Source organism: Dipodomys spectabilis, unplaced genomic scaffold, assembly GCF_019054845.1.
Source record: "Dipodomys spectabilis isolate Male_0828 unplaced genomic scaffold, ASM1905484v1 ptg000160l, whole genome shotgun sequence".
NCBI classification, from domain to species: Eukaryota; Metazoa; Chordata; class Mammalia; order Rodentia; family Heteromyidae; genus Dipodomys; species Dipodomys spectabilis.
The window spans coordinates 1046814-1053555 of NW_024870837.1; the positions used below are offsets into that span (position 1 = coordinate 1046814).

Genomic DNA, 6742 nt, shown 5'->3' on the forward strand with positions numbered 1-6742 from the left:
TATCAGTGGTTAATTTTAGGATAAAGGTTCCCTTTCCACAAGAACATGCACGTGATCTGTCTTTTTAGCCTTCCCATTATCAATGGCATACGAGTTGCACACTAACTTGTCTAGCTTCCTACCTTGACTGGCTTGGATTCTGTAGTCCTTCCAATCTTAACCTATAGATAGTGCAGGATGGTGGAAATAATCCAATGCACCCCGCTATAGATTGAGAAGGAAGTCCACTAAACTTTCTGTTCTCAAGCCTCCTAAGTAGTTAAGAGTTCAGATGGGAGCCCCTGGTACCAAGCAGTAAGAGTATTTCTTAAAGCAAGTAGACATATATATGACTTACGCATGTGAACACCTCAGGACAAGAATAAAAGAGCAGTGAAGTATAGAGGACAGGCCCAATTTTAACTAGCTTCTTGGAGGCTGAATAAGCTTAGCTAGCTACTCTGGAGGCTGAGATATGAAGACCATTATTCAAAGCCAGTCCAATCATGAAAATAAATGCGATTATCTCCAGAAAAACAGAAGTGGAACAATGTTTCAAGTGGTAAACAAATATCCTAGGTCACAGAAGCATAGAGATGATGAATGAATGAGCACTTGCACATGCGCGTGCGTGTATACATGTGCATGTGTACACACACACACACACACACACACACACACACAAACATAAGTATTGCAATGCGAAGTTCTTTTTTTACCTTGCAGTAATCTATTTCCCTGTATTAGTTTACAAATTAACAAAACCAGCTAAGCACCTACTTACCTACAATTCATCATGTTTCTCTAAAGTCAACTCTCTTTTTGGAAACATGATTTATTTGACCCAAATGTAAACTATTCAGGAGTTTGATTCTTCTCCCTCAATTCTGTAGAATTAGATGATTTTTTAGCTTCATCCTAGCAATGTAATTTGAGAAATCCTACATCAAGCAACGTATTTCTTTCACTAGAATTGAAGCCTCTTTCAAACAATTAATAATAGGTTTTTTTTCTCTTTGCTTGCATCTGTAGTTTTATTATCTTCATATATTTTATCATCTGTCTGTGTATGACAAAGACTGCTGTGAAAATAAAAAGACCCTTTGCAGCATTTATCATATATATACCATCCATAGATAGGAAGTTGTTTAAATATTACTGAAATTTCTTTGGAATAAGTCATGTTCACCTTGATTATCGTGAAAAAGAAGAATTGGTTTCTCAGCATTTTAGGTAAGAACTTGATTGAAAGAAACAAAAGGGAAAGTGAGGAACAACCCAACACATGCATTCAAATGAAACAAAACAACCCAAGAAATCAAATTAATTCAGCACTCAAGAACCTGCAGGAAATGCAAAGACTTAAAAACACATCAGCTATGACAAGTTTATGAAAATCCTCACTACATTTGAGTCAACTCTTTTGAGGATAGAGGTTAAAGCCCAGACTGGAAAGAAAGATCTTTACACAATGCCATGCACCTGTTACTCTAAATTCCAGGAAGGATAACATAAAGTGGACTGAGCCCAAGGTCATACACAAGTATCTGAAAAATAATCAGAATAATTTAGGGCTGGGGACAAGACAAAGTGGTAAGAACACTGATTTAGGGGACACAAGACACTCAATTCAAACTCTAATATTTGGGTATTAAAGTAAAAAGCAATGATATTGAATAATTGGAATAATTGTAAGATTTGAGTGGAAAAATGCATGAGAAAGATAGAATGAACCCATGTTGCAATGCTTTCAACTTAAGTGAAAATGTTTCATGGTACTTCAGACAAAACAGTTACCCTGCAAATGCCATGGTTGTGCATTTGGGTGATAGAAATACTTTACTTACACAGGTGTAAATTAAATAGCTTTTATTTGGGTAGATTGTACTTCTTGAACTAAGAGCCTGGATGATGTCCCTGAGATTTTTCTCTCAAGGATACCACTCTACCACTTTGAGCCACAGTTCCAATTCTGATTTTCTGTTGGTTGTTTGGTGATAAGAGGCTCCTGGACTTTCTTGCCCAGGATGGCTTCAAACCATGATCGTCAGATCTCAGCTTCCCGAGTAACCAGGACAACAGGCATGAGCCGTCGATAGTATTAATAATTTAGTAAATTGTACAGTTAATGAAGTTATACATTATCATTATAACTTGTGTAATATATGTGTGTATGTATATATCAATGCATACGGATAGAAATATTTTAACATATTTTTGTATCTACAGTAGATTTATGAAATCATCCAGTATAAAATAAAATGGAAATAAAAGTTAATAAGGAGCAAACAAAGGAAATTATCACATGTTTCTTGTTGCTAAATGCAATATGAATTGCGAGAATCAGTTTTGGAAAACCATCTGTACATTAACAAAATGGATAAGAGCTATTAATTCCAATCCATCTGTTTGCCCATGGTGTGCAACCTCACACATGAGTGTCAAAATCAAACCACACTTTTTGCCTTTGTTTTTAACTCACCTGTTATAATTTAAGGATTTGATGAAGTAATCCAATAAAGTTTAAAATAATATTATTTGAGGCTATGAATTATAGCTGAAAATGATTTTAAATATGATCATAGCTAATTAAATTGCATATTTCTTACTTTTACTCTGTCATGTCCCTCATTCCCACATTAGGAAAGTTTATAGAAGGTTCTCACTAAATTATATGAAAAAAATATATTGAAAGCATATAGGCACAGTGTGGTTTTAGCTTATTGAGACCTGTAGGTGGAAATGTGCTTTTGACCACTTGCAATACATTCTGATGAAGATGAAAGGAGGGATGTTCTTATTCTGAAAAACTGGCTAGAGGATTGCTCCCACAAAGGTAGTGATGAATTCTTCCAAGAGGTTACAGTAAAATCACTTTCACAACCATGTTCACTGCTGCACTATTCACCGTAGCCAAATTACGGAAAAAGCCCACATACCCTTTGGCGGAGTGATGGTTGGAGAAAGTATGGCACACATACACAATTGGATTGCACCTATCCATTTTGAAGACTGTTAAATTATTTGCAAGGAAATGGAGAGATATAAAAATATATTAAGTGAACTAAGTCAGAGCCAGACACACAAAGGACCCATGTTCTGTCTCATATTTGGAAGCTAGAAATTTATACAAGTTTACACAAAAATATTAACCAAAGCATGCTATTTCCAGAGGAGTATTTCAAAGGTGCAATTTCTTATGAAATTGAACTTTAATCCAACAAAATGAATACCAGCAAAATATCACTTGGAAGATGTGAGTGGAAGTCAAATGAAGGAATAAAAAGAGTTATGGAGGAAGAGAGTGAAGGTATAATATTCAATGCAGATAGTATGAAACTAGAAAAATTAAAGTGGGGTGAGGTTTGGAAGGCTGTGGAAAAGTTATATAAAGGTCCATTATACTTAAAAAACCTGATTTATTGAATGGAAATTCCATGGTATAAGTATTTAAGATAATAAAATATAATTAAAAACAATGGAAATATCTGACATTAAATTCTATTTCCATCTCTTTAAAAAAATAAAATTATTTGCTCTATACTTTGATCAGAGGGATGGATTTTGTGGTGAGCTTGATCATTGCACATCTGTCTCTCTCTTCCTCTCTCCCTTTCATGGTTCTCATAGGTAATATGATTGCTCCATAATTATCCTAATTTATTTTGCTTTTATATTTTTGGTTGCATCATTTCACTTTCTGCTCTGCCATTTCCCAATTCATTTACATTGAAGGCATTATTTCCTATTTTCTCATTCCTAGAATAAGCTGCACATGAATACACCACTGGTCCTCATTTTCAGTCTGTACCTTTGAATACGGAGGAAAATCTTCCTCTGCTCTCTACCAATTCCCTACTCTCCAGTTAGAATAATTTAGAATAGTAAAAATGAAAAAAGAGAAAATAAATAATAGTGGAAAAAACAGATGAAGAAAATTCACCGGATATTTCTGACCAGTTCATCCAATGTGAACTATTGGGGAAATACATGGACAGCTCATTCTCACTGGCACTCAAATTCTCTGGTTAGGCAATTCTGATGAAGTTGAGGAACAAGATGAAAAAGTGAGAAATGGTAACAATTGCAAGAAAAAAATGGAATAGGATCCAGGTAAATTTCGTTTTGGTCTGATGAAAATAATCGCCTTACTACAGTGCAGAGACTACTTTCCAAAAGGCCACTCATGTGAATACTAGGGATGACAATGAGTATACCCCTCTACATCGAGAAGCCTACAGTGGAAACTTAGACATTGTCCATGAGTTGGTGGCTCAAGGCAGATATTCATGTAATAACTGTGAATGGCTGGACACCCATGCACAGTACTTATACATGGAATAATACCAGAGTGGCTTCTTTATTTCATCATGATGCAGATACCAATGGCCAAACTAAAGGCCTCTTGACCCCCTTGCATCTTGCTGCTGGGAATAGATATAGCAAAGATACGCTGGATCTCTTTATGGTGAATCATTATATCAAACCAGGCCTGAAGCACAACTTGGAAGAAACTGCATTTGATATTGCCAAAAGGATAAATATGTATCACTACCTCTTTGAAGTTTTGGAAAGCTGTACAAATTGTTCTCCTCAGTCCTAATGGTTTGGTTAAGTTTCTTAAATTTCAAAATTTCCAGTCCATCCTATGTGTCCATACAAAATATTTTCACAATACAAAGCAACAGCAATATCTTACTTTAAAAATTCTTGGATTCCATGATATTCTTCCAAATGAATTGCCTGACTTTGATGTCAAAATATACTTGAGTTGTTTGTATACATCTATAATGATTTCTGTAGAGTTTGTGATTTTTTAATAAGAAATAATTTTAACTGATCTGTTGAAATGAGTAGTGCAGAAACTAAAGATATTTCTGGTGCTTGTCTTAAAAAAGTATATTTTAAAATATTTAGTATTCTGTTTGTATAATGACCATAATCTATTTCATTCTCTCCTAGATATAATACTTTGAATTCTAAATTGTTTTATAATATATAGATTCATTAATAAATGTGTCCTTTCAGATTGCATTCGATATAGAAACAGTTTAAGATTCCTTTAATTCCTAGGTCCTTATATAATTTTATTTCTTTGGGATAAAATGACAATGTTATGTTATTTCAAAAGTTTTATAAAAGTTATGCTATGTAAAGGCCTTTTTAAAAAGGTGAAGATTGAATGATGTCAAACTAACTTTTGTTTCTATGAATTACATGTATTATTACACTTGTATATTTGTAATCAACATTTTAATAACTGCTTTTCATTCTTGCATCTGAAGAATGAAAAATATTCAATACTTCCCAAATTTTCATATCATCCTTGTGCAAGAGCCATGTAAATCTTTGTATTGTAATTCAGGTAGACGTGATGCTGAACCAAGTAGTATCCTGTAAATTTAAGTAATTAATGATGCAATTTTAAGACAGGCGTATATCCTTGGTTGCCTATTTGTAACAAGGAAACCTTATTGTTCCCAAAATTGCCATTTATCTTATTTTCTGTAAAATTCTGTTTATGGTGGAAAAAAACTTATATTGCTTGTTTGATTGCTCACATTTGCAATTTTTTTCTATGACTATTTTAAGTCTTTTTCATTTGAAATTTGGTAATACTTTATAGCTAGGTTCAAAGGTGATGACTTTTCAAGTACTTATTAATTAACTGATTTAGCTTTGTGGAGCTAATGGATTCAAAGTAAGCCTTGCTTAATAGCTACTTCTAAACTTCTCCAGCTTAAAATTTCCCAAATGAAGTCTTACTGGCACAAATGTGTCCTTGACCCTTTACCCTTGCTCCATGTAGGAACAGACCAACCAGAATATCTTACCCTGTCAGCATAGAATGACTTATTGGAGCAAAACTAATCTTAGTTACAAGGGATCATAGAGAGACGAACAGTTCAGACAGAACTGTTCAGACAGAAGGTTTTTTTTCAAAATATAATTGTTTATTACACCTTTTCATTTCAAAAGTAGCTAAAGCCAAGAACGGGAAAAAATGTTCATATGTATGATTACCTAATGTCTTGGCATGTCTACCATCCAATCAGGCAGGAACTTACACCATTGATTTTCTATCACCAAATATATTCCATAGCTCCAGGAGAAGTACATATGTTTCTCCTCGTTATTAGGCCTTAAATTGGTAATGTTTTAATCACAGTGTTTCCTCTTGCCTCTAGGCTGTATATCTCTGAATGGTAAAGCTTTAGCTCTAATTCTACCAAACACTGAGGTAGAGGTAATGGAATAATACTTTAAAACAGTTGCCTTTGATACACTTACCACAACAGAACAATGCAAAACATTTTCTTACATTATATATAATTATATGTTTTATATTTATATGTGCTGATTTTATATGTCACACAGTGAATCTTATTAGAATTAATTGATAATTTGACAAATCAATTTATATTTATTCCAATAAATAGATTGGAATATAAATAATCAGGATTAGAATATATAATAGAATACAAAAAGTATCAATGAAATGTTTTCAGTATAAACTTGTGATACCTTCTAAGTGTTCTTGGTCTTCTGAATTCACATGGTAAAAAACCAATGTTGTTTTCCTCTAATCTATAAGGGATTTTACTCTGCTGCTCTGTTTATTGTTTTAACTTGCTGGTCCCAAACTGTTTTTTTTTCCATATTTCTGAAGTATTCCTACTGATTATACTCAAATTTTGCTGATATGATGTATAAAAGGTATTATTCTTCCACAGGATCCATGGGTCCTAGGATCCCAGGTCCC

The 6742-nt window shown here is 33.6% G+C and overlaps 1 pseudogene; it reads right to left on the reverse strand.

Annotated features, from left to right (window-relative positions):
* Positions 1-5268: 5268 nt before the first annotated feature.
* Positions 5269-5365, reverse strand: LOC122119042 (annotated as a pseudogene).
* Positions 5366-6742: the final 1377 nt, after the last annotated feature.